General features: G+C 49.5%; 4 non-coding genes across 4 annotated transcripts; all 4 read right to left on the bottom strand.

The window, feature by feature from the left end:
- Window positions 1-1,903: 1,903 nt before the first annotated feature.
- Trnai-aau (transfer RNA isoleucine (anticodon AAU)) lies at window positions 1,904-1,977 on the bottom strand. Its single transcript has one exon. It is a non-coding gene; the product is annotated as a tRNA-Ile (tRNA).
- A 1,515-nt stretch (window positions 1,978-3,492) lies between these two features.
- Trnai-aau (transfer RNA isoleucine (anticodon AAU)) lies at window positions 3,493-3,566 on the bottom strand. The gene has a single exon. It is a non-coding gene; the product is annotated as a tRNA-Ile (tRNA).
- Window positions 3,567-5,082: 1,516 nt separating this feature from the next.
- Window positions 5,083-5,156, bottom strand: Trnai-aau (transfer RNA isoleucine (anticodon AAU)). Its single transcript has one exon. It is a non-coding gene; the product is annotated as a tRNA-Ile (tRNA).
- Window positions 5,157-6,661: 1,505 nt separating this feature from the next.
- Trnai-aau (transfer RNA isoleucine (anticodon AAU)) lies at window positions 6,662-6,735 on the bottom strand. The gene has a single exon. It is a non-coding gene; the product is annotated as a tRNA-Ile (tRNA).
- Between the last annotated feature and the right edge of the window lie 4,136 nt (window positions 6,736-10,871).

The following is a 10,871-nucleotide window of genomic DNA, read 5'->3' as shown; positions in this document are numbered from 1 at the left end:
GTTATCAGCAGTCACAACCAGCAACACCAGTAGCAGCCGACTGCACGCAAAGAATGGGAACGTGCAGTGGGATTTACGTGAACTCGGCGCAAGGCAGATCTTTCCGACGTAGGCTTGAGAATCTTATGGGAACATTTGTACTGTTTCTAAGTTAAGTGTAGGTGTGCGAGGTGGGTGCTTCCTGCGCACGAATAAAAGAACGCTTGCCAATTGTGGATGCTAATCGTTCGCTTGTATCTGCCTAGACACCTCTGCTGGTTGGGAATTATTCCTCTTGCATGGCAAGGTGCGCATGTAGGAGTGTTAAAAATTCTGGAGGCGCTGGGTATCGATCCCAGTACCTCTCGCACACTAAGCGAGCGCTCTACCATCTGAGCTACACCCACCCCCCCGTTCACTAATAGTGCTACATACAGCCACATCAACGTCACAGACCCTTACACTCCCATTATTCCGCAGACAAACACTACTCTCTATGTATCAGTGAGGGTGTCTTTCAGGTTTCGTGCATTCTGTATCGAATCGTAGTTGGCCACATTAAGAGTGGCACGCATAACGTCGAAAGTAGAATTCGGACACCGCTCTGAGTAAGACGAACGTGTTGTCCACTCTCTAGGCTTCAATGACGTTAAGCCGTGATACCTAAGACAGATCTGCACTCGATGACACCACGATAACAGCCGGTCACCACACTTACATCTTGCTCTCCTTATAACAGTATACATCATATCAGTCTGTGACGCTGGTTTTGCAACTTCTTGCGTCCCTTTATGTTCGCCGCGACCAACACTTACCATGCACTGACCACAAAACATGGAGGAGCCGGAGCTTGAACCCGAGACCTTTCACACGCTAAGCGAACGATCTGCCAACTGAGCTACGGCTGCACACACGACCAAGCCTGGCTATTCTCCATTCTTTGGGACTCTGATGTGCACGGACACGTTGGTTGGTTGGTTTGTAGCGGCGAAGGTACCAGAGTACAAAGGCGCGGACACGTTCATATACACAAGAGTTCCAAGTAGTTTCGATACTCTGGTATTACGAATGCAAATTCCGTCTGTTTTTCACGTCTTAAATGGAAAGGGCGGTCACAAATTCGTCCATTTCACTCCTTGTCGACAATCACACAGCACCTGAGGTAACAAGCACATCTCGAGCCCCATTGTGCTCTCCATTGTTCATCCCAACTCAGTGCCTCGCTCTTTGCTACTGTGTAAAACTCTTGTCGTCCAACTGCAAAACACTGGGACACAAACAGTTTCCGCGTCTCCATTGCACTGATCATACTGCGAAACGCTCCCCAAACTTAGCAATCACCCATGCAGCCGACTTTTCCGACATTACACGACGCTCACGCAACGCTCACGCTAGTGACAGCCTTACTTATAGTTCGACGTCGCGCCAAAGCGAATGAGCACATTTCGCCTACGGCTTAGGCCGCTCTCCTAGTGTGGCTGCTCTGTGTCTGCAGGCAGCGAGGGGCTGCAAGCTTCCTGTGTTCGCACCTATATCACCTGTGCTTGCTTGTCAGAGACAGACTATCGCAAAACATTCAACTCACTCCATGAAGTGATTGCTACGGCATCTGTTATCAGCAGTCACAACCAGCAACACCAGTAGCAGCCGACTGCACGCAAAGAATGGGAACGTGCAGTGGGATTTACGTGAACTCGGCGCAAGGCAGATCTTTCCGACGTAGGCTTGAGAATCTTATGGGAACATTTGTACTGTTTCTAAGTTAAGTGTAGGTGTGCGAGGTGGGTGCTTCCTGCGCACGAATAAAAGAACGCTTGCCAATTGTGGATGCTAATCGTTCGCTTGTATCTGCCTAGACACCTCTGCTGGTTGGGAATTATTCCTCTTGCATGGCAAGGTGCGCATGTAGGAGTGTTAAAAAATCTGGAGGCGCTGGGTATCGATCCCAGTACCTCTCGCACATTAAGCGAGCGCTCTACCATCTGAGCTACGCCCACCCCCCGTTGACTAATAGTGCTACATACAGCCACATCAACGTCACAGACCCTTACACTCCCATTATTCCGCAGACAAACACTACTCTCTATGTATCAGTGAGGGTGTCTTTCAGGTTTCGTGCATTCTGTATCGAATCGTAGTTGGCCACATTAAGAGTGGCACGCATAACGTCGAAAGTAGAATTCGGACACCGCTCTGAGTAAGACGAACGTGTTGTCCACTCTCTAGGCTTCAATGACGTTAAGCCGTGATACCTAAGACAGATCTGCACTCGATGACACCACGATAACAGCCGGTCACCACACTTACATCTTGCTCTCCTTATAACAGTATACATCATATCAGTCTGTGACGCTGGTTTTGCAACTTCTTGCGTCCCTTTATGTTCGCCGCGACCAACACTTACCATGCACTGACCACAAAACATGGAGGAGCCGGAGCTTGAACCCGAGACCTTTCACACGCTAAGCGAACGATCTGCCAACTGAGCTACGGCTGCACACACGACCAAGCCTGGCTATTCTCCATTCTTTGGGACTCTGATGTGCACGGACACGTTGGTTGGTTGGTTTGTAGCGGCGAAGGTACCAGAGTACAAAGGCGCGGACACGTTCATATACACAAGAGTTCCAAGTAGTTTCGATACTCTGGTATTACGAATGCAAATTCCGTCTGTTTTTCACGTCTTAAATGGAAAGGGCGGTCACAAATTCGTCCATTTCACTCCTTGTCGACAATCACACAGCACCTGAGGTAACAAGCACATCTCGAGCCCCATTGTGCTCTCCATTGTTCATGCCAACTCAGTGCCTCGCTCTTTGCTACTGTGTAAAACTCTTGTCGTCCAACTGCAAAACACTGGGACACAAACAGTTTCCGCGTCTCCATTGCACTGATCATACTGCGAAACGCTCCCCAAACTTAGCAATCACCCATGCAGCCGACTTTTCCGACATTACACGACGCTCACGCAACGCTCACGCTAGTGACAGCCTTACTTATAGTTCGACGTCGCGCCAAAGCGAATGAGCACATTTCGCCTACGGCTTAGGCCGCTCTCCTAGTGTGGCTGCTCTGTGTCTGCAGGCAGCGAGGGGCTGCAAGCTTCCTGTGTTCGCACCTATATCACCTGTGCTTGCTTGTCAGAGACAGACTATCGCAAAACATTCAACTCACTCCATGAAGTGATTGCTACGGCATCTGTTATCAGCAGTCACAACCAGCAACACCAGTAGCAGCCGACTGCACGCAAAGAATGGGAACGTGCAGTGGGATTTACGTGAACTCGGCGCAAGGCAGATCTTTCCGACGTAGGCTTGAGAATCTTATGGGAACATTTGTACTGTTTCTAAGTTAAGTGTAGGTGTGCGAGGTGGGTGCTTCCTGCGCACGAATAAAAGAACGCTTGCCAATTGTGGATGCTAATCGTTCGCTTGTATCTGCCTAGACACCTCTGCTGGTTGGGAATTATTCCTCTTGCATGGCAAGGTGCGCATGTAGGAGTGTTAAAAAATCTGGAGGCGCTGGGTATCGATCCCAGTACCTCTCGCACATTAAGCGAGCGCTCTACCATCTGAGCTACGCCCACCCCCCCGTTGACTAATAGTGCTACATACAGCCACATCAACGTCACAGACCCTTACACTCCCATTATTCCGCAGACAAACACTACTCTCTATGTATCAGTGAGGGTGTCTTTCAGGTTTCGTGCATTCTGTATCGAATCGTAGTTGGCCACATTAAGAGTGGCACGCATAACGTCGAAAGTAGAATTCGGACACCGCTCTGAGTAAGACGAACGTGTTGTCCACTCTCTAGGCTTCAATGACGTTAAGCCGTGATACCTAAGACAGATCTGCACTCGATGACACCACGATAACAGCCGGTCACCACACTTACATCTTGCTCTCCTTATAACAGTATACATCATATCAGTCTGTGACGCTGGTTTTGCAACTTCTTGCGTCCCTTTATGTTCGCCGCGACCAACACTTACCATGCACTGACCACAAAACATGGAGGAGCCGGAGCTTGAACCCGAGACCTTTCACACGCTAAGCGAACGATCTGCCAACTGAGCTACGGCTGCACACACGACCAAGCCTGGCTATTCTCCATTCTTTGGGACTCTGATGTGCACGGACACGTTGGTTGGTTGGTTTGTAGCGGCGAAGGTACCAGAGTACAAAGGCGCGGACACGTTCATATACACAAGAGTTCCAAGTAGTTTCGATACTCTGGTATTACGAATGCAAATTCCGTCTGTTTTTCACGTCTTAAATGGAAAGGGCGGTCACAAATTCGTCCATTTCACTCCTTGTCGACAATCACACAGCACCTGAGGTAACAAGCACATCTCGAGCCCCATTGTGCTCTCCATTGTTCATGCCAACTCAGTGCCTCGCTCTTTGCTACTGTGTAAAACTCTTGTCGTCCAACTGCAAAACACTGGGACACAAACAGTTTCCGCGTCTCCATTGCACTGATCATACTGCGAAACGCTCCCCAAACTTAGCAATCACCCATGCAGCCGACTTTTCCGACATTACACGACGCTCACGCAACGCTCACGCTAGTGACAGCCTTACTTATAGTTCGACGTCGCGCCAAAGCGAATGAGCACATTTCGCCTACGGCTTAGGCCGCTCTCCTAGTGTGGCTGCTCTGTGTCTGCAGGCAGCGAGGGGCTGCAAGCTTCCTGTGTTCGCACCTATATCACCTGTGCTTGCTTGTCAGAGACAGACTATCGCAAAACATTCAACTCACTCCATGAAGTGATTGCTACGGCATCTGTTATCAGCAGTCACAACCAGCAACACCAGTAGCAGCCGACTGCACGCAAAGAATGGGAACGTGCAGTGGGATTTACGTGAACTCGGCGCAAGGCAGATCTTTCCGACGTAGGCTTGAGAATCTTATGGGAACATTTGTACTGTTTCTAAGTTAAGTGTAGGTGTGCGAGGTGGGTGCTTCCTGCGCACGAATAAAAGAACGCTTGCCAATTGTGGATGCTAATCGTTCGCTTGTATCTGCCTAGACACCTCTGCTGGTTGGGAATTATTCCTCTTGCATGGCAAGGTGCGCATGTAGGAGTGTTAAAAAATCTGGAGGCGCTGGGTATCGATCCCAGTACCTCTCGCACATTAAGCGAGCGCTCTACCATCTGAGCTACGCCCACCCCCCCGTTGACTAATAGTGCTACATACAGCCACATCAACGTCACAGACCCTTACACTCCCATTATTCCGCAGACAAACACTACTCTCTATGTATCAGTGAGGGTGTCTTTCAGGTTTCGTGCATTCTGTATCGAATCGTAGTTGGCCACATTAAGAGTGGCACGCATAACGTCGAAAGTAGAATTCGGACACCGCTCTGAGTAAGACGAACGTGTTGTCCACTCTCTAGGCTTCAATGACGTTAAGCCGTGATACCTAAGACAGATCTGCACTCGATGACACCACGATAACAGCCGGTCACCACACTTACATCTTGCTCTCCTTATAACAGTATACATCATATCAGTCTGTGACGCTGGTTTTGCAACTTCTTGCGTCCCTTTATGTTCGCCGCGACCAACACTTACCATGCACTGACCACAAAACATGGAGGAGCCGGAGCTTGAACCCGAGACCTTTCACACGCTAAGCGAACGATCTGCCAACTGAGCTACGGCTGCACACACGACCAAGCCTGGCTATTCTCCATTCTTTGGGACTCTGATGTGCACGGACACGTTGGTTGGTTGGTTTGTAGCGGCGAAGGTACCAGAGTACAAAGGCGCGGACACGTTCATATACACAAGAGTTCCAAGTAGTTTCGATACTCTGGTATTACGAATGCAAATTCCGTCTGTTTTTCACGTCTTAAATGGAAAGGGCGGTCACAAATTCGTCCATTTCACTCCTTGTCGACAATCACACAGCACCTGAGGTAACAAGCACATCTCGAGCCCCATTGTGCTCTCCATTGTTCATGCCAACTCAGTGCCTCGCTCTTTGCTACTGTGTAAAACTCTTGTCGTCCAACTGCAAAACACTGGGACACAAACAGTTTCCGCGTCTCCATTGCACTGATCATACTGCGAAACGCTCCCCAAACTTAGCAATCACCCATGCAGCCGACTTTTCCGACATTACACGACGCTCACGCTAGTGACAGCCTTACTTATAGTTCGACGTCGCGCCAAAGCGAATGAGCACATTTCGCCTACGGCTTAGGCCGCTCTCCTAGTGTGGCTGCTCTGTGTCTGCATGCAGCGAGGGGCTGCAAGCTTCCTGTGTTCGCACCTATATCACCTGTGCTTGCTTGTCAGAGACAGACTATCGCAAAACATTCAACTCACTCCATGAAGTGATTGCTACGGCATCTGTTATCAGCAGTCACAACCAGCAACACCAGTAGCAGACGACTGCACGCAAAGAATGGGAACGTGCAGTGGGATTTACGTGAACTCGGCGCAAGGCAGATCTTTCCGACGTAGGCTTGAGAATCTTATGGGAACATTTGTACTGTTTCTAAGTTAAGTGTAGGTGTGCGAGGTGGGTGCTTCCTGCGCACGAATAAAAGAACGCTTGCCAATTGTGGATGCTAATCGTTCGCTTGTATCTGCCTAGACACCTCTGCTGGTTGGGAATTATTCCTCTTGCATGGCAAGGTGCGCATGTAGGAGTGTTAAAAAATCTGGAGGCGCTGGGTATCGATCCCAGTACCTCTCGCACATTAAGCGAGCGCTCTACCATCTGAGCTACGCCCACCCCCCCGTTGACTAATAGTGCTACATACAGCCACATCAACGTCACAGACCCTTACACTCCCATTATTCCGCAGACAAACGCTACTCTCTATGTATCAGTGAGGGTGTCTTTCAGGTTTCGTGCATTCTGTATCGAATCGTAGTTGGCCACATTAAGAGTGGCACGCATAACGTCGAAAGTAGAATTCGGACACCGCTCTGAGTAAGACGAACGTGTTGTCCACTCTCTAGGCTTCAATGACGTTAAGCCGTGATACCTAAGACAGATCTGCACTCGATGACACCACGATAACAGCCGGTCACCACACTTACATCTTGCTCTCCTTATAACAGTATACATCATATCAGTCTGTGACGCTGGTTTTGCAACTTCTTGCGTCCCTTTATGTTCGCCGCGACCAACACTTACCATGCACTGACCACAAAACATGGAGGAGCCGGAGCTTGAACCCGAGACCTTTCACACGCTAAGCGAACGATCTGCCAACTGAGCTACGGCTGCACACACGACCAAGCCTGGCTATTCTCCATTCTTTGGGACTCTGATGTGCACGGACACGTTGGTTAGTTGGTTTGTAGCGGCGAAGGTACCAGAGTACAAAGGCGCGGACACGTTCATATACACAAGAGTTCCAAGTAGTTTCGATACTCTGGTATTACGAATGCAAATTCCGTCTGTTTTTCACGTCTTAAATGGAAAGGGCGGTCACAAATTCGTCCATTTCACTCCTTGTCGACAATCACACAGCACCTGAGGTAACAAGCACATCTCGAGCCCCATTGTGCTCTCCATTGTTCATGCCAACTCAGTGCCTCGCTCTTTGCTACTGTGTAAAACTCTTGTCGTCCAACTGCAAAACACTGGGACACAAACAGTTTCCGCGTCTCCATTGCACTGATCATACTGCGAAACGCTCCCCAAACTTAGCAATCACCCATGCAGCCGACTTTTCCGACATTACACGACGCTCACGCTAGTGACAGCCTTACTTATAGTTCGACGTCGCGCCAAAGCGAATGAGCACATTTCGCCTACGGCTTAGGCCGCTCTCCTAGTGTGGCTGCTCTGTGTCTGCAGGCAGCGAGGGGCTGCAAGCTTCCTGTGTTCGCACCTATATCACCTGTGCTTGCTTGTCAGAGACAGACTATCGCAAAACATTCAACTCACTCCATGAAGTGATTGCTACGGCATCTGTTATCAGCAGTCACAACCAGCAACACCAGTAGCAGCCGACTGCACGCAAAGAATGGGAACGTGCAGTGGGATTTACGTGAACTCGGCGCAAGGCAGATCTTTCCGACGTAGGCTTGAGAATCTTATGGGAACATTTGTACTGTTTCTAAGTTAAGTGTAGGTGTGCGAGGTGGGTGCTTCCTGCGCACGAATAAAAGAACGCTTGCCAATTGTGGATGCTAATCGTTCGCTTGTATCTGCCTAGACACCTCTGCTGGTTGGGAATTATTCCTCTTGCATGGCAAGGTGCGCATGTAGGAGTGTTAAAAAATCTGGAGGCGCTGGGTATCGATCCCAGTACCTCTCGCACACTAAGCGAGCGCTCTACCATCTGAGCTACGCCCACCCCCCCGTTGACTAATAGTGCTACATACAGCCACATCAACGTCACAGACCCTTACACTCCCATTATTCCGCAGACAAACACTACTCTCTATGTATCAGTGAGGGTGTCTTTCAGGTTTCGTGCATTCTGTATCGAATCGTAGTTGGCCACATTAAGAGTGGCACGCATAACGTCGAAAGTAGAATTCGGACACCGCTCTGAGTAAGACGAACGTGTTGTCCACTCTCTAGGCTTCAATGACGTTAAGCCGTGATACCTAAGACAGATCTGCACTCGATGACACCACGATAACAGCCGGTCACCACACTTACATCTTGCTCTCCTTATAACAGTATACATCATATCAGTCTGTGACGCTGGTTTTGCAACTTCTTGCGTCCCTTTATGTTCGCCGCGACCAACACTTACCATGCACTGACCACAAAACATGGAGGAGCCGGAGCTTGAACCCGAGACCTTTCACACGCTAAGCGAACGATCTGCCAACTGAGCTACGGCTGCACACACGACCAAGCCTGGCTATTCTCCATTCTTTGGGACTCTGATGTGCACGGACACGTTGGTTGGTTGGTTTGTAGCGGCGAAGGTACCAGAGTACAAAGGCGCGGACACGTTCATATACACAAGAGTTCCAAGTAGTTTCGATACTCTGGTATTACGAATGCAAATTCCGTCTGTTTTTCACGTCTTAAATGGAAAGGGCGGTCACAAATTCGTCCATTTCACTCCTTGTCGACAATCACACAGCACCTGAGGTAACAAGCACATCTCGAGCCCCATTGTGCTCTCCATTGTTCATGCCAACTCAGTGCCTCGCTCTTTGCTACTGTGTAAAACTCTTGTCGTCCAACTGCAAAACACTGGGACACAAACAGTTTCCGCGTCTCCATTGCACTGATCATACTGCGAAACGCTCCCCAAACTTAGCAATCACCCATGCAGCCGACTTTTCCGACATTACACGACGCTCACGCTAGTGACAGCCTTACTTATAGTTCGACGTCGCGCCAAAGCGAATGAGCACATTTCGCCTACGGCTTAGGCCGCTCTCCTAGTGTGGCTGCTCTGTGTCTGCAGGCAGCGAGGGGCTGCAAGCTTCCTGTGTTCGCACCTATATCACCTGTGCTTGCTTGTCAGAGACAGACTATCGCAAAACATTCAACTCACTCCATGAAGTGATTGCTACGGCATCTGTTATCAGCAGTCACAACCAGCAACACCAGTAGCAGCCGACTGCACGCAAAGAATGGGAACGTGCAGTGGGATTTACGTGAACTCGGCGCAAGGCAGATCTTTCCGACGTAGGCTTGAGAATCTTATGGGAACATTTGTACTGTTTCTAAGTTAAGTGTAGGTGTGCGAGGTGGGTGCTTCCTGCGCACGAATAAAAGAACGCTTGCCAATTGTGGATGCTAATCGTTCGCTTGTATCTGCCTAGACACCTCTGCTGGTTGGGAATTATTCCTCTTGCATGGCAAGGTGCGCATGTAGGAGTGTTAAAAAATCTGGAGGCGCTGGGTATCGATCCCAGTACCTCTCGCACATTAAGTGAGCGCTCTACCATCTGAGCTACGCCCACCCCCCCGTTGACTAATAGTGCTACATACAGCCACATCAACGTCACAGACCCTTACACTCCCATTATTCCGCAGACAAACACTACTCTCTATGTATCAGTGAGGGTGTCTTTCAGGTTTCGTGCATTCTGTATCGAATCGTAGTTGGCCACATTAAGAGTGGCACGCATAACGTCGAAAGTAGAATTCGGACACCGCTCTGAGTAAGACGAACGTGTTGTCCACTCTCTAGGCTTCAATGACGTTAAGCCGTGATACCTAAGACAGATCTGCACTCGATGACACCACGATAACAGCCGGTCACCACACTTACATCTTGCTCTCCTTATAACAGTATACATCATATCAGTCTGTGACGCTGGTTTTGCAACTTCTTGCGTCCCTTTATGTTCGCCGCGACCAACACTTACCATGCACTGACCACAAAACATGGAGGAGCCGGAGCTTGAACCCGAGACCTTTCACACGCTAAGCGAACGATCTGCCAACTGAGCTACGGCTGCACACACGACCAAGCCTGGCTATTCTCCATTCTTTGGGACTCTGATGTGCACGGACACGTTGGTTGGTTGGTTTGTAGCGGCGAAGGTACCAGAGTACAAAGGCGCGGACACGTTCATATACACAAGAGTTCCAAGTAGTTTCGATACTCTGGTATTACGAATGCAAATTCCGTCTGTTTTTCACGTCTTAAATGGAAAGGGCGGTCACAAATTCGTCCATTTCACTCCTTGTCGACAATCACACAGCACCTGAGGTAACAAGCACATCTCGAGCCCCATTGTGCTCTCCATTGTTCATGCCAACTCAGTGCCTCGCTCTTTGCTACTGTGTAAAACTCTTGTCCTCCAACTGCAAAACACTGGGACACAAACAGTTTCCGCGTCTCCATTGCACTGATCATACTGCGAAACGCTCCCCAAACTTAGCAATCACCCATGCAGCCGACTTTTCCGACATTACACGACGCTCACGCTAGTG

This window comes from Schistocerca gregaria, unplaced genomic scaffold (assembly GCF_023897955.1).
Source record: "Schistocerca gregaria isolate iqSchGreg1 unplaced genomic scaffold, iqSchGreg1.2 ptg000156l, whole genome shotgun sequence".
NCBI classification, from domain to species: Eukaryota; Metazoa; Arthropoda; class Insecta; order Orthoptera; family Acrididae; genus Schistocerca; species Schistocerca gregaria.
This window is presented reverse-complemented; position numbering and strand designations above follow the sequence as displayed.